Here is a 23,158-nt window from a genome sequence, read left to right on the forward strand (position 1 = left end):
AAACCAAGTGTTTTTCCACAAATTCTTGAGAGACAGGGAGACATGCCAAACGCCAATGCCACCATGCGTCCTTGACATCTAAGACGTTGCAGGTGGACAACCCCCCTCCACTCGATGCAGTGAGTGATACAAAACATGGGCGGCTTTGAAATGGTGTGCAAATATTGACATTCTCAACAGTGTGGCTCTTGTGGTAGGCAGCCTTGTTTACGTGCCGCCGTTTGAAAATGTCAAGAAGGGTTACCCAGAGATGCCCAGATTTCACACACTCTTTTCTGTTTTATCTCTGTCCCAGGAGCCTCAGTGGGGTCTTGAGCTGTGCCAATCATCTGTCTGGCATGAGTTTGAGCTGCAACACCCCTAACCAGCTACCATATTAATATTTTTTATATTCCAGTACGTCAATATCGGATGTTACTTGACCAACCTCTTCGCAAAGACAAGTTTTGTGTTTCAACAACTTTCTCTGTACATGGCAAACAGACTGGATTAGAGGTGTCCATGGGGGTTGCATACTCCCTGTATGTGAACCAGCCTTGCCTATCTATAAGATACATCTCCTGTGATTGATACTGAGAATTACAGTGCATTAGGAAAGTATTCAGACCCCTCGACTTCTTCCACATTTTGTTACATTACAGCCTTATTCTAAAATGGATTAAATCGTTGTTTTCCCTCATCAAATCTATACACAATATCCCATAATGACAAAGCAAAAATGTATTAAAAATAATATATAACATTCACATAAGTATTCAGACCTTTCACTCACCATTTGTATAGGGGAAAGGGGTACAACTGAATGCCTTCAACTGAAATGTGTCTTCCACATTTAACCCAACCCCTCTGAATCAGAGAGGTGCGGGGGGCTTTAATCGACATCCACGGCACCCGAGGAACAGTGGGTTAACTGCCTTGCTCAGGGGGCAGAATGACAGATTTATACCTTGTCAGCTCAGGGATTCGATCCAGCAAACTTTAGGTTACTGGCTCAAGGCTCTAACCACTAGGCCGGTTGGGTTGGATGGTGAGCGTCACTGCAATAAGGTCAACATTTTTAGCCTAAAATAGTACCATTTTTAAAAGTCAGAAATCAGAGGTTTGAACCCTAACAACATCTTTGTCTAAACCAATTCAAGTAAATTGTCTGCCTACTTTAGTTAAGCTTCAACTGTCTCTAATTCAGTTGAAGAAAAATATATAATGTCCGTTCAATACCGATCTTGTTATCAAAATAGGTCCTGATTACGAGGTGTAGCTTCAGTGTCTGTAAACATTTGAAGTCGGAAGTGTACATACATTTAAGTCATTAAAACTCGTTTTTCAACCACTCCAAAAATGTCTCGTTCACAAATTATAGTTTTGGCAAGTCAGTTAGGACATCAGTTAGGACACAAGTCATTTTTCCAACAATTGTTTACAGACAGATTATTTCACTTGGAATTCACTGTATCACAATGCCAGTGGGTCAGAAGTTTACATACACTAAATTGACTGTGTCTTTAAACAGCTTGGAAAATTCCAGAAAATGATGTTATGGCTTTAGAAGCTTCTGATAGGCTAACTGACATCATTTGAATCAATTTGAGGTGTACCTGTAGATGTATTTCAAGGCCTAACTTCAAACTCAGTGCCTCTTTGCTTGACATCATAGGAAAATCAAAAGAAATCAGCCAAGACCTCAGAAAAGAAATTGTAGACCTCCATATGTCTGGTTCATCCTTGGGAGCAATTTCCAAACACCTGAAGGTACTGTCTCCTGGAGATGGACGTACTTTGGTACGAAAAGTGCAAATCAATCCCAGAACAACATCAAAGGACCTTCTGAAGATGCTGGAGGAAACAGGTACAAAAGTATCTATATCCACAGTAAAACGAGTCCTATATCGACATAACCTGAAAGGTCGCTCAGCCAGGAAGAAGCCACTGCTCCAAAACCACCATAAAAAGCCAGACTATGGTTTGCTTGGTTGCAAATGGGTCTTCCAAATGGACAATGACCCCAAGCATACTTCCAAAGTTGTGGCAAAATAGCTTAAGGACAACCAAGTCAAGGTATTGGTGTGGCCATCACAAAAGCCCTGACCTCAATCCCATAGTAAATTTGTGGGCAGAACTGAAAAAGTGTGTGCAAGCAAGGAGTCCTACAAACCTGACTCAGTTACATTAGCTCTGTCAGGAGGAATGGGCTTATTGTGGGAAGCTTGTGGAAGGCTACCCAAAACGTTTGACCCATGTTAAACCATTTAAAGGCAATGCTACCAAATACTAATTGAGTGTATGTAAACTTCTGACCCACTGGGAACGTGATGAAAGAAATCAAATAAAAAATAAAATAAATAATTCTCTCTACAATTATTCTGACATCTCACATTCTTAAAATAAAGTGACCTAAGACAGGGAATTTTTACTCTGATTAAATGTCAGGAATTGTGAAAAACTGAGTTTAAATGTATTTGGCTAATGTGTATGTAAACTTCCGACTTCAATTGTATCTAATCAAGACATGTTAGTGTTTTATTTATTTTTTACATTACACAGCATTTTGTCTAGATCGTTGACAACAAAAATGACAATTAAATCAATTGTAATCCCACTTTGTAACACAAAATGTGGAAAAGGTTAAGGGGTGTGAAATACTTTCTGAAAGCACTGTATGTGTTAACTGTTGTTACTTCTATTGTCAATGCTGTGGTTAATTTGGTTACTAATTTGTGATTAATGCTGTGGTTAATGTTGTTACTAATTTGATTTAAATGTGTTTTATGTACAAATGTACTGTTTTAATTTCAGGGAGAACTTCACTGTAAAACATACAGTTTACAGTATAATCCTGTACATTTACAGGGAACAGTTGTACAGTGCACAGTGCTTACATTTTCAGTGCAGCCTGGCATTGTGACATTGCTCATAAGTCATGCCATCAGCATTTTCTTCCTCTCTAACCTGAGGGAATGCTCTTAATGTTTATTTTATCTCTCATTGTGTCTGTCCCTCCATTTCGCATGCAGATCCACACACACACAGACAGACCACAGTATAAAAAGAGGGCACCACTATAGACTGCAGTCCAGGATGGCTCCCCCACTGTGGTCCCAGACTCCAGCACATGTCTCCAGGCCCTACTGCTAATGAGAAGCAGCTGTCTCTGTGGCTAGCTGGGAGTCTGCTTAGCTTTACCTTGCACTCAGTAATTACTCAGCCAATGCATGCATGCATGCATGCACCTCCCAGTGTCAAACCACACAGATGGCTCAATCTGACCTGCCACTTATTAATGACCTGTTTTAGTAGTTGCTGCTGATGTCTAAGAAGATTGGTAAAATGCAAACGATCAGGCCATCTGGTTGTGAGAGTCTGGAGGGAAAAGCACTAGCTTGTAACCCAATCCCATCACAGAGAGTTGAGAGGGAGCGATTCCTCTGGCTGTTTGACATGTTGGGCATGTGTCTGTGTAGCCTTGTGTGTTGCTACTGCCACTGCAAAATACAGCAGGCTTTACTGTGCGATAACAGATGAGTGAAACACGCAGAGTGATAACAAATTTCTGTAATGATCAATTTCAGAGTTGCGCTAAAGCAGCATTATGCCCTTTCGTTGACCCCTTTCATTGACAAGCAAGACTGAAAAAACAGTCATACACCACACATTCATATTATATGCTGTTGTTCTTTTCCCTAAGGCCTTTGGCATGCGTTTGGCTGCCAAGGTTTCTGAAGCGTAACTTAAAGGGGGTGTCGAGGGGGATTGAGAGAGGTGGGGTGTGAATATACAATGCAAGACCGAAGCAAATCGAGACCGAATCAAGATCAAAACCAGGAAAATGCGAGTCCAAGACCATGATTGTAGTAATTTTGCCAAATCACCAAAATGTCCAATATGTCCAGAGTTCAAAATGTCCAGTATTTCTGTGTTCATATTTCAGAACAACACATGGATTCTTTAGACATTCAAAATAGTGTGCTGAGGGAAAATATGGCAACACTACAAATTATTACTAACCCAAACACAGTGGGAAAAATGGGCCTTCTATGAAGGGCTAAGGGGCCTTCAGAGAAGGGCTAAGGATTTATAAAATAATGATGATAATGATATTATTTTCAATGATTTTCTGATTTAATTTCTTCAGATTTTGTTGTAAAAGAAAGGGTTAATACTGAAGAAAAAAACATTTATTTGCTGGTCTCTGGGGAGGTAAATCTAGCTAGCTAAGTCAGCCATTGGCTAGGCCATCCGAAGCTAGATAAATGCATCTGCCATTCAACGGTATTAGGGCAACATTTTGGAGTGACAGTGCAATTAACCATTCACAATTTGACTTAATGGGTGGGAACGTTTTTTAACAAAAACATATGTAAACTTTTTCCTTCTTGAATAGCAAGTAGAAGTTTTCCCATGGTCTAGCTAGCTAGCTTTTGTCGACGGCTAGTTTGCAGTGGCTGCAGCAGGTGTTATCAAAGACGATGTTGTTGCTCATTTGTTAGTTTCTCCCCTTTCAAGAATGACTTTCAACAAGAAGTTTAAAATGATCATCATCATCTGGTGAGTGTAACTGTGTCTTTTATTGCAGCGCACTATTGTTAGCAATCTCTTTGTTGCATTTACAGTGGAACTGACAGCATTTTAGCAACATGAAATCTTATTAAAATCTGTTCATTTTCACTCCCAGGAAGAACAACATTTTTTTTTTAAATCTGACAAGCGACCACTTAGATATAGTCATTTTCACGTTTTCATAAATTCTTAGTATACGTAATTCCCTAGCATTGTAAGGCATTTGTGAAAATTGTATAGCAATATAGAGTGGGAAAGCGGCCATGTGTTTGGACAATTAGTAGACACTGCAGTAAATAAAACTGAATAAAAACATCTACACAGACCGATTTGCTATAGCCAATCAACAGTAGGCATTTATACAAACAAGCCATTTGCCATCAAAATTCCACTGATAAACAATGGGGAATTGTAGCCTCCTCATCCTTCTGCAGCTTGCCTGCCAATGCATATTGGTCCCAACGAAGCACCAAAGCTTACTGGTTAAAGTTGGCTAGCTTGCTAGCTAGCTACTTCCAGACACAAATGAGAGAACACCTCACTCTGATCATTTTACTCGCCGTAGCAGAGCTGGTTAGGCTGTTCAAATGTTATCTAGAGCGTTCTTGACTAATTATAAAAAAAATGTGTCTAAGTTTACTGACACCAGTCATATTCAGAGGGTGTTGCGCATTCGTAAATTCATCAGTTGTTCTGAATTTGCAAATGCAAAAGATATGCTAACAATTACAATCGTTCAAGTTCTTGCTAGCCAACCAAATGACAGCTACATCTCTAGCTGTGTATAGCCACCGAAAAACGATATGAGGGGGAAAAGTCAGTCACTCACCCACTGCTCCAATGGCATGAAATTACATCCTCCTAGCAGCTAGCTAACTATCTAGCTAACGTTAGGCTCCGTGTTTTTAGCTTGCTATATAAATAGATACGCTAGCCTATTAGCCACGTTATGAATGACTTTTGATAATTTCCCTTGCTAGTTTGATTGTATTGACATTCCCAGCCTTCGTCCATTTTTGTCCAGAATATTGAGTCACTGAAACTAAAACAGTGCATCCCGAATGGAAGCAGCAAATGATGTACCAAGCCAGCTGTGATTTACAACCTGATAGCAATACTTTTTTGACTAACCAGAAATGTATTGATGAATTATATTAATCATGCATTGAACTGCATCCATCTATTCTGCCAACAATGCCTTAGTGTACATCATGGATTCGTTGAGTCAAATATGGAACCTATTTTTAAAACCTCTTATAAAGTTGGTTTTGTAGCATAAACTAGGAATTTCATATTTTTTTTACAGAAATTATGATTGCCTATTGTTTCATATCTGGAAAGTGGTTAAAACACTATCAGTTCCACTTTAAACACAGATTACTTTGTGTGCTAAACCTGAAATGTTTTGCAATGGGAAGTGCCAACCTGGAGAATATCCTGAAGCTATGGCTCATCCCTATGTCTGAGGTTCAGCTCCATCAACTCTGGCAGACTGTGAAAAAGACATTACGGTTCTGTGCCTAAGCCACAGGCTGTGACCACAGCAAGGATTACGTTGAGTGAATCCATTCAGATAGAGAAAGGAGGTACTTGGTTTAAAAACTAGGCTTTCCAAGCAAGCATTGGCAATAGTATGGTGAAAGCTGGACTTGCTATAGAATGTACAACACTGCACCATACCATACTCTTACAACCCTTGAAATATTTCCAATGATGTCTTCATATGATAATGACGGTGAAATCCTTGTGTACAAGCTTTTGTTCTAGCCTAGTGTAGCACATGGGGATGTGTCCACACTTTTCGATTGTGCGACTGGGTAAGGTGGTCACGTGTGTTTGCGTGGCGGAAGTGGAGGAAGTGGTAATCACTAGCCAGCAGTGTGATGTTCTTTACACTAAAATACTTCCAATTCAACTAATCATCGAACTCTTCATTAATTGAATAGGTGTATGAGTAGATGGTTGGAACAAAAGCGTGTACATCATGTGGGTCTCTAGGAGCAAAGCTCAACAATGAATAGTCAGACTACCTCATCTAATATATCCTCCTGGTTGAGTTTCTTGATCATGAACATGTGTAAGATATGACTGATGGACAAAAGTGCACTTAATAATAACGTGACCCATGTTGCAGAGCCATCCATCATTCATGTTCCTCATTCACTCTAACGGCACAGCAAACAATAGCCTAATACGACAAAATATCATCCCAACATAATCTCCTAAAAAGCACATAACCACATATAATCCCTTATTATTGTGATCTTGATCAGTATTCCAAGAATAAGTGTTTCCATCTGCTGTTGAAAACTGGTTATTTCACTGGATTATCAAGGTAATACAGTGTAATAAATACCTTGAAAAAATGAATCCTTATAACAGACAGTGTGGTATACCAGACAGTAGGGTAGGTTATTTTGAGGAACATGTGTTTTTTTATTTTTTATTTTACAATTATATGCCTGCCTTTAGACTGTATTGATGCTACACAAAAATATAAAATAACTTATGAGCTTTTTATGGCTAACTAATAGTTATGGTCTACATGAACACAATTAGTCTACTGTTGTCTGCATCCTTGCTCTGTGTGTGACTAATATCAGCACATGTGCATGACTGTAGGCTATGTAACCTATCAGAGGGTAAAATATGCAAGAGTACTGAGCAGACTTTGAGACACTGCCCCACTCTTCACACAACTTCTCAGCGCCTCCATGTATAGCTGTTAAACACTGCTCTTTCTGTTTGCTGTAGCAGTGATTCAGCTGTCTGCATCCTTCATACTCCCCTCAACTATCAACACACCAGGAAAGACAAGAATAGTGTCACATCATGCTCTTAAGTGACCAGTCTCTCCTCTGGGAACAATCCCATAATTGAAATGCATAGAAAAAAAGCAATTGTAGCCTATCATAAAATAACACATTTGGGAGCTCAATATTAGGCTAACTATATTTTCTGGTATTTGCTCCAGGAATTAAATGGTTTGAAAATAGACTGCTCAGTATTTATACATCATTGCCCCATGCAGGTTAATAAATGTAAAGGCTATGTAAACCACCGTGGTTGTCTCATGTCTCCTATGCAATGTGACTGATGTTTTTGAACAATGTAGTTGAAAGCATTCTAGTGCGGACACTGTTCTAAACACAAGGTAGATAGGCCTACAGGATAGCATTCTTACAATAGGATAGCTTCCTTATGATAGGCTACTTTATCACTATTGTTAAACAAACTCAATAACACATTGTGATGGTAAAGGTGTATTAATAAACGTGCTCTTACCTGGGGGACAGTTGCAATCAGGAGTATGGCTAACTTGTCGGGCAATCCGTACCTTCGATAAATTTTCATAGGAGCGCTGTAAATAAAAATAAAAAACATCAGGCTAAATTACATAACCTTGAAGAGCAGAGGGTAGATTAAAGATTAAAACCGATTAGGGAATACACTCATATTGTTTATAAATAATCATAGCATACAAGCGTTCAGTCATTTGCCAACCTGACCATATTGCTAGCAAGTGCACGTGAGATGCTTGCTTACCTGTGACAGGAGCTCATCCACTCTCTCTTGAATCAATGAATTAAACTGATCCACAGAAAAACTGGGGACCCTGTGAAAGATTTGCTCGCCATGTCCAGTTTCCAAATCCAGGACCCTGTCCGCGATCGCTGATGTTTGTACACTTAATAATATGCAAAAGGCAAGGGACGCTACAGAGAATAAAGACGAGATAACGTTCATAACAGTTGTGCAGCAATATTGCTGCTTCAAAGATGTCGTTTCTCTCTCCATTTTTTCCCCACGCACTTTGGTCTCTACAACCTTTATAACAATTGCTTGACCATGCTAAACTAAACGCAATCTGCATGTACAGTCGGCCAAAAATGATTTAAATTCAGGCACTCAAGCTCTAGTATGTCTAGCCTATGTGTCTGACGACGCAATGTCAACGCACAATGAGGTAAACAAACTGGTCCGACAGCGACAGTGAACCGCTCTCACCAAAGACCCTCGCTCTGAGACGCTGCAAAACAGTGCAACCTGTGACTGATTTCACGGCTTGAAGCAACTCCTCCAAAGTAATTGCACTGCTGGAGAAAATAATAATTGACACCTTAGGCTACTTGCAGTAAAACCATGAAAACTAAAACTGGAAAGGTATAGGCTACTACAATGAGAGCAGAAATCGCACTTCACAGTGCACATAACAGAGCATGCTCCCTTTCATCATTACAGTAACAGCCTCCAAATATGTCCTGTGTAATTAACATAATTTATTGACAGGCTCCTCTCATGCTTCTGGATCCACGACAATTCAATCCAAAAAAATGTATGTGATGACATTGAATCAAAGTGTGGAAAACTAATTGGTTTTGCAAAAAGTCATCAACTTAAAGTCATGTCTTTTTTTTACCCAAGTTTTAACCTAAATCCAATGACAGATTTTTTTTAAATGGATTTCATGTTAGTTGACAACTCAACCAAATGTAAATCAATACTAGACGTTGAACTGACGTCTGTGACCACTGGCATTGGACTTGTCTCAACGATGTTCCTATCTGCCACGGCGTTGCCAGAAATCTAGGTTGACTCATTTTCCCTGGCTTTGTAAAGACTATAGCCTTGACGGGAGCCCATCTTCCTTGTCCAACTGTTTTCCCACCCTCGAAAGGTGGGATTTTCAAATGAGGTGGTACTAGTTTCTACAGGTTCAGGGGAGCTACAGTGGGGCAAAAAAAGTATTTAGAAAAAGATGAGAGAGGCCTGTAATTTTCATCATAGGTACACTTCAACTATGACAGACAAAATCAGAAAAAATAATCCAGAAAATCACATTGTAGGATGTTTTATGAATTTATTTGCAAATTACCTCTCTACTGGCTCCACTGTAGCCCCGTCGATCTGGATGGGTGCTTTTCCCTCTTTCTCCATTAGTCCACGATCAGCTATTTGGTCTTTCTGACATTGAAGGAGAGGTTGTTGTCCTGGCACAACACTGCCAAGTCTCTGACCTCCACCCTGTAGGCTGTCTCATCGCGTCTGAGATCATCGTCCATCGTCGTGTCGTCAGAAAACGTGTTGATGGAGATGGAGTCATGAGTGAACACAAGGTATAGGAGGGGACTAAGCACACACCTGTGAGGGGCCCCTGTGTTGAGGGTCAGTGTGGCAGAGGTGTTGTTGCCGACCCTCAACACCTGGGACCAATGTGCCCCCTGGCTTTGTACCAGTATATTTACCCTGTATATTTTTTTATTTTACCTTTATTTAACTAGGCAAGTCCGTTAAGAATTCATTCTTATTTTCAATGACAGCCTATGAACAGTGCATTAACTGCCTTGTTCAGGGGCAGAATGACAGATTTTTACCTTGTCAGCTCAAGGGATTTGAGCTTGCAACCTTTCGGTTACTAGTCCAACGCTCTAACCACTAGGCTACCTGCCGCCCCACAATAGCCTCGCTATTGTTATTTTACTGCTGCTGTGTAATTATTTGTTTTATTTGTTACATTTTGTACATATCTATCTTTTACTTAACACTTATTTTTCTTAAAACTGCATTGTTGTTTAAGGGCTTGTATATAAGCATTCATACAATGACAGTAAATGGCACCAGGGACCAGAGACCAGCAGCCCTTTGATTGACAGTTCAGTTGCCACTTTCATTGCCTGGCCTGGGGCTTGTACCAGCACCCTTCCGGCCACTGGTCCGTCTCTTCCAACACATACATACATTTAACAGAACAACTTTGAACAATATTGGCTCATCAATTGCTTTTCTGTCAATACAAAAAATACCGGATGAGGTTTTTCAGAGTTAACCTGGTTGTCAAACCACCCGGTTTATGCAATCTGTTACAGAATTCTGTATATCTTTTTATGTCTCTCTGCCAGTCTATATCTCTTCTAATAATATATACTTTGTGAGAAGGTGAGGTGAGGTGAGGACAGTCACTCACTGCATATATCCAGTGGATTTTCCAGTCATCTCGGAGCTGACACTTATATTAAGTCCTTGCCAGTGCATTTTGCAATAGGCCTACTGAGCTTCATTCCTTATGTGACACTGCCATCTAGTGGCTAAGTATTCAACTGGTATGTTTCTTCCGTAATCTATCAGCATGTTATTTTGCAGGAGGACAGAGGTATTATATGCTTCTATGTATGTATGTGGATGACTCAGCACTATACACATCAGCTACTACAGCGACTGAAATGCCTGGAACACTTAACAAAGAGCTGCAGTTTGTTTCAGAATGGGTGGTAAGGAATACGTTTGTCCTTCATTTTTCAAAAACTAAAAGCATTGATATTTGGCACAAATCATTCACTAAACCCTAAACCTCAACTAAATCTTGTAATGAATAATGTGGAAATTGAGCAAGTTGAGGTGACTTGGAGTAAACCTGAGTTGTAAACTGCCATGGTGAAAACATGTTGATACAACAGTAGCTAAGATAGGGAGAAGTCTGTTCATACTAAAGCTTTGCTCTGCCTTAACACTATCAACAAGGCAGGTCCTACTGTTCAGTCGAGTGGTCAGGTGCCACAAAGGGAATTAGGAAAATGACAATTGGCTCAGAACAGGGCAGCACATCTGGCATTTAAATGTACACGGAGAGCTAACATTAATGATATGCATGTGAATCTCTCAAAGTGGAGGAGAGATTGACTTCATCAGTACTTGTTTTTGTAAGAAGTTGAATGCACGGAGCTGTCTGTTTAAATTACTTGCACACAGCTCGGATGTAACGATTAATCGTTGGGAGAAGGAGAAGAGGACCAAAGTGCAGCATGGTACGTATTCATAATACTTTTAATAAAGATGAATACTCGAACAAAAACAACAAATTAACAGTTCTGCAAGGTGCAACAAAAACACTAAACAGAAAATAACTACCCACACCTCATAGTGGGAAAACAGGCTACCTAAGTATGGTTCTCAATCAGAGACAACGATCCAGCTGTCTCTGATTGGGAACCATACCAGGCCAAACACAGAAATACAAAACCTAGAACAAAAACATAGAATGCCCATCCCAACTCACGCCCTGACTAAACTAAAACAGAGACATAAAAAGGAACTAAGGTCAGGACGTGACATCGGACACCTATGCATACCCACAAAACATGCCACCAGAGGTCTTTTCACAATTCCCAAGTCCAGAACAGACTATGGGTGGTGCACAGTACTACATAGAGCCATGACTCCATGGAAGCATATTGAAACTGATGCAAGCAGTAGAATCAGATTTTAAAAAACAGATAAAAATACACCTTGTGGGGACTGTGAAGGGACACACACACAGGTACAGACCCACTCACAGACACACGCATACGCACACAAACGCTAGCACATGCACTCTACACATAAGTACATCGTAATATTGTTGTATGGTTGTATTATCAATTTTGTATTGTAGATATATAGTGGTGAAATGCCCAAACTCTGTTGTGCATACAAAACGCTGCTGGCACCCGGCCATACAATGACGAGATGTTATCTTTCTCGCTCATTTTTCAAAATAAAAGCCTGAAACTATGTCTAAAGACTGTTGACGCCTTGAGGAAGCGATAGGAAAATGAATCTGGTTGATGTCCTTTAAATGGAGCAAAGGCAGGAATTTTCAAAATAGAAGCCACTTCCTGGTTTGATTTTCCTCAGGGTTTCGCCTGTAATATCAGTTTGGTTATACTCACAGACAATATTTTGACAGTTTTGGAAACTTTAGAGTGTTTTCTATCCAATACTAATAATAATATGCATATATTAGCAACTGAGATTGAGGAGCAGGCCGTTTACTCCGGTCATGACGAACTAGCGACATTCTGGATAGGACTAAAAAAATATTTTAAAAACCATTTACACTAAAAAGTGTGAAAAAGAATTCTTCATATTCGTGACCCAAAAACTGTGACTCCGGTAACGCGGTACTAGCGACATTCTGGATAGGCCTAAAACATATTTAAAAAAACATTTTCACAAAAAAGTGCAGATTTTTTTGTCTTCATATTCGTGACCCAAAAACTGGGACTACTGTCAGAAGCGACTGTCCGGGATAAGCCTTTTTTTTTATTTTTTATTACATTTTCACAAAGAAGTGCAGATTTTTGTTCATATTTGTGACCCAAAAATGGTGACTCTGGTCATGCCGAATAAGAAACATTCTGGATAGGCCTAAAAAAAGATTATTAAAACCATTTTCCAAAAAAAGTGCAGATTTTTTTTCATATTTGTAACCCAAAAACGGTGACCCCGATCATGCCGAACTAGCGTCATTCTGAATAGGCCTAAAAAAATATTTTAAAAACCATTTTCACAAAAATTAGAGAATAAAAAATTATTCAAATTCGTCACACAAAAACGTTGACTCCGGTAAACGCCGAACTAGCAACATTTTGGATAGACCTAAAACAATATTTCAAAACCATTTTCACGAAAAAGTGCAGATTTTATTTTTCATATTGTTAATGATTAGTTATTGTAGAAACGAGACCAAGATGAGACTCTGGACAAAGCGAATACGGTATAATAAAGGCCGTTTATTCATGCGTAATGATATTTGGCAAAACGTGCGGCACGGCTCCCATTCGTCCAGTCCTTAGTGAACTATCGGAAGAAGAGGCCTAAAACATATTTGTGCAGTTCATTTATTCATTGAAATGACGTAGGTAGATTCTGGTAGTCCTGGCTCCTGGTAGGTTGTTTGTAGGTGATAGACAGTCCTCTCCAGCCTGGTGTCAGTATCCCATTGGTTCTCGACAGAGTTCTTTGTCTTTGGAGCCCATCCCAAAGGGTTTTGAGTGTGTGTGTGTATTTATGGGTTTTCAGTGTGTATGTTATCTTAGTCAGCCACCCGTGTGGGGGTTTCCAGTGTAGTTAGTATATAGAGAAACAGAGAGAGGGGGAAGGTATAACACAGAGTACAAGCCAAAATTACATAGTTAAGCCCAGGGAGACAACAGTCAGTGAATGCGTTATTACATGTTTTAATATGTTATTACAATATTCATTACCCAAAAACTGTGACTCTGGTCATGTCGGACTTGCGACATTCCGGAAAGGCCTGAAAAAAAGATTTGAAAACCATTTTCACTAAAAAGTGCAGTTTTTAATTTCACATTTGTGACCCAAAAACTGTGACTCCGGTCATTCCCAACTAGTGACATTCCGATAGGCCTAGAAAAAGATTTTAAAACCTTTTTCACAAAAGTTCCAATTAATTTTTTCATATTCGTGACCCAAAAACGGTGACTCTGGTCATGACGAACTAGCGACATTCTGGATAGGCCTAAAAAAAAGATTTTCACAGTTTATTTCATATTTGTTACCCAAAAACGGTGACTCATGCCGAATAGGCCTAAAAAAAAAGATTTTCACAAAAATGAGAGAATAAAAAATTCTTTATAATCGTGACACAAAAACGTTGACTCCGGTAACTCCGAACTAGCGACATTTTGGATAGACCTAAAAAAAATATTTCAAAACCATTTTCACGAAAAAGTGCAGATTATATTTTTCATTTTCCTTACCCAAAAACTGTGACTGGTCTTGTCGGACTTGCGACATTCCAGAAATGCCCAAAAAAACGATTTTAAAACCATTTCACTAAAAAGTTTTAATTTCACATTTGTGACCCAAAAACTGTGAATCCTGTCATTCCCAACTTGCGACATTCCGATAGGCCTAGAAAAATATTTTTAAAACCATTTTAAAGTAAAAGTGCAGTTTTAAATTTCATATTTGTTACCCAAAAACGATGAATCCGCTCATGCCGAACTAGCGACATTCCGGATAAGCCTAAAAAAAGATTTTTAAACCATTTCCAACAAAAAGTGCAGATTTATTTTTCATATTCATGACCCAAAAAAGGTGACTCCGGTCATGTCGAAATAGTGACTGTCCCGATATGCCGGAAAAAAATATTTTAAAACCATTTTCACAAAAAAAGTGCAGATTTTAATTTCAAATTTGTTACCCAAAAACTGTGACTGCGGTAACGCTAAAACTAGTGACGTTCTGGATAGGCCTAAAATTTTTTTTTTACAAAAATGTTCACAAAAACGTGCAGATATTTTTGTCTTCATATTCGTGATCCAAAAACTGTGACTCCGGTAACGCGGAACTAGCGACATTCTGGATAGGCCAAAAAAAATATTTTAATTATTACATTTATTACTTCTACCACACTACCACCAGGTGGATACTAGTCAAACGTCTTGCCCCAGAATTCACACGCGCCACATTCCGGGCAAGGGCCCTGTGTGCGAAGTGACAGGCTGTCCCCGATTATCAACTAACTATTTCCAAAAGTATTCTAAAAGTATTGTAAAACTATAGAAATAACATATCTGTTGGTTAGGACCGCTGTGTCTGCTGCGCATGATAGTAATCCTAACCATCCTGTCACCCGGTGTGTTTCGGCATGTACCTTCCCGTCGCTCCCCCCTACTGTTGGTTTCATGTCCTTCTTCATCCGATGTAGGTGATAGTGGCTGCACTTCGCCCCTGTCTATTGGTTTGTCTCTCATACACAAGGTCCTAGTCTCTGGCTAAATATCTGTGTCTATAATATATGCACCTGACTTAGGCTACAATATGCTACTCTGTCTCAGTCTCACAGAGTGCATTCGGGAGTTGCTTGCTAGGGCTGACTAATTCACCATGTCTGTCAGGGGTATGTGCTACATTTCCATCCCAATGTAAACACTAAGTTGTACCTGAAATAGAGTTGGGAAAGTGATGCATAGTGCTACCCTTCGTCTGTGTAAGGGCTGGGAGTGCACAGTCTATCCTATGTGTGATATGAAACACTGCGAGGTATGCCTGGCATAGTAATGACTGAAAGACAGGTGTAGGGGTAGAGATGAATAGTCAATGTAACAACAGGCACTGAACTGTGAGAAGGGCTGTTGAGCTTTTTATTCATATTCTGTGTCATCAGTACATGCTGTACAGGGAATGTGTAATGATTTGAAATGAGCTTCAGGTCTTGGTAGCTGGCTGTGGAGTCCATGTCTTGAGGGCTGGCTGTTCCATCAATGGCTGTGGTCACTGGCCACATAAGGCTATGGGGACCATGTCGAGGTTGGATCAGTGTCTTTCCACTTGTGTGTGAAGTGTGAATATGATGGTGATGTTCCCTTTTATCCTTATCGTATCTATACTTTGCTTACTCTTCTCCTCTCCTCGCTGACTTGACGGGGGATTGTGATGCGTGATGGAGCAGCAGCCCTAGTTCAATGTGAACATGTCTCACGGGATAGTCGCACAAACCTTTCGCTCTCTGGGAGACGTAACACGCCATGATGGCTAATAGGGCGTCGAGTGCATTAACGGCACATACATGGGTCTGGTGAAGAGACTGTCCGTTGGGCCTATAGTCACATCGCCACCTTTGGTGCTGCTGGCTCTCACGTTCACACGGTCCAGCTTTTCCTTCTCGTAATCTGTAAGGGTCCCGTCCTTCAAGAGGAGGCAGTCGTACCAGGCTGCCAAAGCCTTAGTAAAGTCTGTGGTTACTTGAGGTGGATGAAGGAGTTACGAGGGTAGGATAGGATAAGGGGCTAAGCTTAGGTTGTCCTAAGAGTTTGATTAGAGAGCGAAGATAGTTGTAGTTGCTGTCAGAGAGCTATTCAGAGGTTTGCAATGTCACTGTTGAAACCGCTATAACCAACGTCGTGTTCTTTCTGTGTGTATAGCTAATGGACTGATATTACCTCCTGAGTGTGTGAGGCTCTAAGTACATCTCAGCAAATTGCCTGTGTGTGGTGGGATGCTGCATATACCCCTTCTTCAAGAATGGGTTTCTTGACACTGTCTACCACTGTCCTAGCTGCAATGTTGCTCTGGTTGTAATAAAGAAGTGACGATTACCGCTAATATGAACCGGACACTGTATGGGTTCTCATCACTATAATAATTGCCGGGCATATTAAGCAAAGGTCTTCCAATGATCTCAGGTGAGCCCTGAGGGGCTGGTGACTTCTTGTGTGGTCAAACTGCGGTACAGCTCCGCGTTCCCCTTTGCCCCTCAGCTCTATGGGCTGAGACTTTGTGGGGGAAGGCTAGAGGTCCTTAAATGAAACTTGACTGTGAATTGTAAGAGTTTATGCTTTCTGCTGAAGTAGTCACGAGCTGTGGAGGGGATGGCCCCGGTCTCGGGGATGTCTCGTAGAGCATCAACTGTGGTGGCTACTTCGTGCTTCCCCTTTAGCACGGTTGACATCAGCACCATGGTCACCACGTACATGATGTAGATTATGATGTTGAACACTGCGATAGCACACTCCATGTTATGCAACCTTTGTGCGTCGCTGATCATAGGTTGGTAAAGCAGCTCCATGCAGCCTGCAATCACAGCCATGAAGAGCTCAATGTTCATCATGATGAGGCACGCAATTACGGTCCTGGTGCTCCTGACGGCCTCTGGACGCTTGTAGGGGCCTTCGGAGTCGTCCATTTTGCGCTTCCTTTTGGAGGCGAAGTAGCTGAGTACTATGCTCACCACCATGGTCAAGACCTGTGCCCGTTTCATCTTTAAGTCCAAACTAATTCCGTTTCATGTGCTGTCTGACACTGTACACTATCATGCCGTTGCAGTAACCTTTCTCACTGCCATGTTCTTTATGTGCTGCTGGCTACCCTTCATTGCAAGCACCATTTACTACCGCTCCCATGTCCAGTGTGAGGAGGTGAAGTATATGGTGCTCAATGTCTGCATAGCTATAGGGAACATGCACTGTATCACCAGTCCCACCTTGTATCTAATTATGAGGGCCCGCAGGGGTGCCCAAAGCGCCTGTAGTCTCTGAAGCAGAGATACTCCTCCACCAGAGCGAAAGGGCACTGGTGCAAACACAGCCTGCTAGTCCGAACAATCCACAAGGTGTATCTGTAATGACATGGTGTAAATCCCCCCAAAAAAGGGACATTTCAATGTGTGCAACAAGCCCAGCTACTGTATGCCAAAAATTAACTGGGACCTCAGGCAGTAGGCGAGAAGCTGGATGTCATGATGCTGTTGAAGTACATATGCCTCCACGGTCCGTGTGGTGCAAAACGAGCTAACGTTTTTCACGGGTACACCAGAGTACTCCGCTGAGTAAACGCTCAGTCTGGGTCCATGAAAGGTGTCTCTCAGGCCTAGTCTAGATTCTTTCAGGTGTCTTTTATCATAGGCTTCCTTAGGTGCATTCGGAGACATTGCCTTTCTGACAACCCCCCCCTCCCCCATAATACAAGGGAGCAGTAAAGTCTCCCCTCCCAGCACGCACTCGTTTAAAGTGAGTTTGTTTAGTGGTTCTATTGCAGCTGTGGCTTCCAGGATTACGGACCGCAGCGGATATCAATCTTGGCATCAGTGAATATCAATCTTGGCATAGGCGGCTGACATTCACTGCTTTCATTGGCAAACTGCCCAAAAGCATTCATGTCCTGGAAGTGTCCTTTCTCATAAGCCTCCACCATTGCTTCACCCAACTGATCCCAAAAGCCTGAGTGAGACCTTGGAGCGTATAGGGCAAGGATATCATATATCGCTTCAAGTGGAACTGTGACAGAACCTACTTTCTTGCAATGATTAGAGGCTCCTCTCCTGATATGCAGAGCATTGTGGTTCGTGGCGTATCTGTACATACACAGCTTGTAAGTTGTTATAGCAGAGTTCGTACCCTGCCGAGCCGAGACCTTGCATGTGGAGCACAGCAAAAGCATCTCATTCGCAATGTCGTTGCCACCCTTGATCTCAGAGAAAAACATAGCATCTATACCCAAAATGGACAGGTGTCCATTTTTCAAGCTAGTCTTCAGCTGCTGCTCATGGATCTGGGTTAAGATGTACCCTAGCACCTTGCAGGCAAAGTTACCCTGTATGTCGACCGCATGGGGACATGTGTCCGGAAGGCAGGACGCAGTGCACAGCTTGTAGACAGCGTTGGTCTCTAGGCAGATCTGTCCGAAGGAAAGCTGGTTCAGAGCTTTCCACCTGTTCTTGTTCATCTGCTTCATGTAACCCCTCAGGTGGGGATAATCCTTCTCATCTGGAATCTCTGTCCACGGAGGGATCCATATGTCAAAGACAAAGTGGCATGCCAACTTCATGGCCTTAGCAAACACAAGCTGGTTAATGCAGAGCGAAACCCTCCGACTGACGACTCCCGTGCACACAATGTGACTACCGTATTATGCTGCAAGGCATGCATCCCTGCTGGTGTCGAACCTCACACCGAACTGCATTATCTCGGACTCTGCAATCATGGTCGCTGACTGTATTAGGTTCTGCCTATACAGACACACTGCAGCTATACGGTCCATCTTGAGTTTGACTACTGTGTCCTGTAGCTGATTGGTGCTACGCGTGCGAGTTACATGCTCGGGAAACTCAGATTCCATGATCAGACACCGGTCGGCCCAAGCGTCGCTCACAAAGCCCATTGTATTGGTGTTCCACACAAAGCCGCAGTTGTGGACAGCGTGGTACTTCACAGTGTCCACCATGCCACTGCTCATGTCTCTGGTTACCACATCGCTCTCCAGTACGCTGGTGTCTAACAGGTTCGTGAACGTATTGAGGTTCACTTTGGACTCTTTGTCGACTGATTTAGAGTTCTTCTCGTGTGATGTATGAGCATTGTCTATCATGACTACACACGAGTTCCTCTTCTGCTTGTACTTGAAAGATTGCGGGGTGAAAGACGTCAGAGTCTCTATGCAGCCTTTTTACCGTCCTGAACTGGTAGTTTAGCACGTTGTTTGCATGACTCTTACCTTCACAGGGACCCTAACATTTAAGAGCATAATCCGTTCGATGGTGTACCTGGGAGCGGTGTTGGTGATAATGTAATTGAACGTTGTAGACGCCTGAAACAACCTGCCCACTTCAAGGCTGTCACAGAACAAGTAGCGCACCAATGCTTGGTCGTACACTTTCACCGGATTCAGAGGGTCCGAATGCTCCGGATAGTCATCGTCATTGCCAGGCGCCAGGTATAACGACTCATGTATCTCGGTGAGGTCGTGACCGAGAGACAAGCTCGAATTTCTCATTTTGTAGTCTATCACGTCTGTCAAACCTTGGTATAGTGAGTCTTTCTCACTGAACTGGTGCCTGACAAGGATATTGAACACCATATCCGCTATGCTCTCGAACTGTCTGCGGCCTCTGTACCTGACTTTCATTTCCTTGCTGAGGCGCTCCAGTTTTCCCAGATGAGGTTACAGGTGCGCAAAGTAGTAGCTGTGGTCGTCTTTACTCACAATGAAGGGGTGATGCTCTGAGGCGTAGAAACAAGAATATGAGGTCTGACACTCTCCACTACACGCTCCAATGTGGTCCTTGGTGAGCCTTGTCTTGCAATAACACTGTCCTTTCTTCAGAAAAGATGCGATAGCTTTAGTTCTGCATCTACTCTTTACATCACGTAATACCCTGGCAATGCGGCTCTTGGTAACGGGCATGTGCCTGTGGATCAGAGAGTTGAGAAATAGGTCCGGGTTCTCCCTGTCAATGAGTTTCTCCACAGAGTACCTGAATGCCAAGAGACCTCTGATGTCAACATCCATGCCTCTCGAGGACCTGTTGACCGTGAAACGTTTCAGTCTTTCCACAAATCTCATATCCTCTAGAATGGTCGAGTTGTAGCATGTTTCAACAACCTTCTGTTTCAGCCATTGCATGCTCGTCAGTTTAGACATGATTGCTAGGAACAAGTTCTTTGATTCACCTTTGCTTGCACTGTCTGTGATCCTCCCTATGGAGGTCTCCAGAACATTGAGATTTAGGTCCATTATAGACTCTGGTAAGAAAACCACCTGCCTCCCTGACTGACAGGCTAGGGTGTACATGGAACCCTGTAGTTCCTTCACCTTCTTCCTATCCACCTTGGTAGCATTCAGTGTATCACTGCGGATATTCACCCAGTCAAACATGGAGCCTAGCTCTCCCTTGCTGTCTCTCATCACTATCATAGCATTGTTGATGGATGATGCCTTTTTCCTAACCAATTGCAGTCGCATGAAAGCGTTGAACGCCTCCTCAAAGGCTTCTGTCATCTCATTGTCAGTTGCTTGATGTGGGGATGTGTCGTAATTGGTGTCAGACCTGGCGTCATCTCCTCTGAACACATCCATGTTCACACTCATGTTCATGAGACTGAGCAACTGGGTACTGGACACATCCCCATCCGTATCACCAGAGGCGGCCAGTGTGCTTAACTGGGACTGTACACCGAGGCTAGACGACGGCGTATTTGTTTCACATGGCTCCTCCTTACTCATGTCTAGGATAAAACAGAATAGGCGCGCCGCTGAGCAAAATCCTCTCTGATAGGTGGTGACATACTGCAGAAATCTGTGTTCTCCAGAGTTACTTGGAGAACCTCGCCTTTGCAGCAATATGTCAGGTAAAGGAGAAATTGGAAAGTAGCTCTGTCCTTTGGTGACAACGCTCCGAAAGACAGCTCATCTAATATCCTATCGTGTAGTATGTCAGTGTCAACCGCTAAGAAGAATGCTCTCCTATTTGAAGGCACCTTCACTGTTTTTAACACAGCTGTATTTGCTTGTCTGTGAGGCAAAACATTACAATAGGTTTACACCGTTGTATTTTTCTTAGTGGCCATGCTGTCATAGTGTTGTCTTCTCTGGTCTAACACAATTGAGAGCTCTAGAGCCTACTGCCTAACTCCTTGGCATACATGTTACACTAAACCTCATGTCCTTGACAGGGTACTTCATCTCTGAACAGTGAAGTCAGTTTCTCTGAGTTGGATAAGTCAGCCGTGTTTGGAGACATGAGCACGTGACTGAACCGGACACTTCAGCTCTGAACAGAGAAGTCAGTGTCTCGTATTTGGATAAGTCAGCCCTGTTCGGATACGTGCATTAAAACCTGTTGGATCTCTAGGGGCGCTATTTCATTTTTGGATAAAAAACGTTCCCGTTTTAAGCGCGATATTTTGTCACGAAAAGATGCTCGACTATGCATATTCTTGACAGTTTTAGAAAGAAAACACTCTGAAGTTGCAGAATCTGCAAAGATATTGTCTGTAAGTGCCCCAGAACTCATTCTACAGGCGAAACCAAGATGATGCGTCAACCAGGAAATTAGCAGAATTTCTGAAGCTCTGTTTTCCATGGTCTCCTTATATGGCTGTGATTGCGCAAGGAATGAGCCTACACTTTCTGTCGTTCCCCCAAGGTCTTAGCAGCATTGTGACGTATTTGTAGGCATATCATTGGAAGATTGACCATAAGAGACTACATTTTCCAAGTGTCCGCCTGGTGTCCTGCGTGGAATTCGGTGCGCAATTGCCAGCTGCTTGTACTTTTCCATTTGATAGAGGGGAGAAACCATGCGTCCAATAACGATATATCAATGAAGAGATATGTGAAAAACACCTTGAGGATTGATTCTAAACAACGTTTGCCATGTTTTCAGTCGATATTATGGAGTTAATTTGGAAAAAAGTTTGCGTTTTGAGGACTGAATTTTCGGGTTTTTTTGGTAGCCAAATGTGATGTATAAAACGGAGCTATTTCTAATACACAAAGAATCTTTTTGGAAAAACTGAGCATCTGCTATCTAACTGAGAGTATCCTCATTGAAAACATCAGAAGTTCTTCAAAGGTAAATGATTTTATTTGAAGGCTTTTATGTTTTTGTTGAAATGTTGCGTGCTGGATGCTAACGCTAATGCTAATGCTAAATGCTATGCTAGCTAGCTACTTTTACACAAATTATTGTTTTCCTATGGTTGAGAAGCATATTTTGAAAATCCGAGATGACAGTGTTGTTTACAAAAGGCTAAGCTTGAGAGATGGCATATTTATTTCATTTCATTTGCGATTTTCATGAATAGTTAACGTTGCGTTATGGTAATGAGCTTGAGTCTGTATTCCTGATACCGGATCCGGGATGGGGAGATCAGAGAGGTTAAACAGGATTTGAACTTGTTTATGGAAAAGTGTTTATTTCTGTATTTCATGGTTGCAGCTTGCTGAAAACTGTCCACAGTGGTCCTATCATCAAGTTTAAACAGTACTGCCAAACATTTTACTTGCAGAGTGCATGAAACTAGATTTACACCTTGTTCATGGAAAAGTATTTATTTCTGTTTTTCATGGTTGCAATTGGTGAAAATTGTACAAAGTATTCCTATCATCTAGTTTAAACAATACTGCAAAATAATTACTTACAGAGTGCATCAAACGTGATTTGAACTTGTTTATGGAAAATTGGTTATTTCTGTAGTTCAATTGCTGCAACTTGCTGAAAATTGTCTATAGTGTTCCTATCATCTAGTTTGAACAGTTCTGTAAAAAATGTACTTCCAAAGTGCAACCAAAAATGATTTAGACCTTGTTTATGGAAAAGTGGTTATTTCTGTAGTTCAATTGCTGCAACTTGCTGAAAATTGTCCCTATCATCTAGTTTGAACAGTTATGTTTTAAACATTGTATCCAGAGTTCATCAAACATGATCTTAGAGCTTGTTTATGGAAAAGTGGTTATATCTGTAGTTCAATTGCTGCAACTTGCTGAAAATTGTCCATAGTGTCCCTATAATCTAGTTTGAACAGTTCTGTAAAAAATGTAC

At 41.5% G+C, this 23,158-nt stretch overlaps 1 non-coding gene across 2 annotated transcripts in view; it reads right to left on the reverse strand.

The window, feature by feature from the left end:
• LOC110531933 (uncharacterized) overlaps positions 1-8,786 on the reverse strand; it is a 140,757-nt gene extending 131,971 nt beyond the window's left edge. For both annotated transcript variants that reach the window (XR_016483215.1, XR_016483216.1), the window contains exons 1-2: positions 8,101-8,786; positions 7,840-7,915 (exon numbers count right to left, since the gene is read on the reverse strand). This is a non-coding gene — a transcript (uncharacterized LOC110531933). The remainder of the gene's footprint in view (positions 1-7,839; positions 7,916-8,100) is intronic.
• Between the last annotated feature and the right edge of the window lie 14,372 nt (positions 8,787-23,158).

This window comes from Oncorhynchus mykiss, chromosome 9 (assembly GCF_057628025.1).
Source record: "Oncorhynchus mykiss isolate SJ-2025 chromosome 9, ASM5762802v1, whole genome shotgun sequence".
Classification (NCBI taxonomy): domain Eukaryota; kingdom Metazoa; phylum Chordata; class Actinopteri; order Salmoniformes; family Salmonidae; genus Oncorhynchus; species Oncorhynchus mykiss.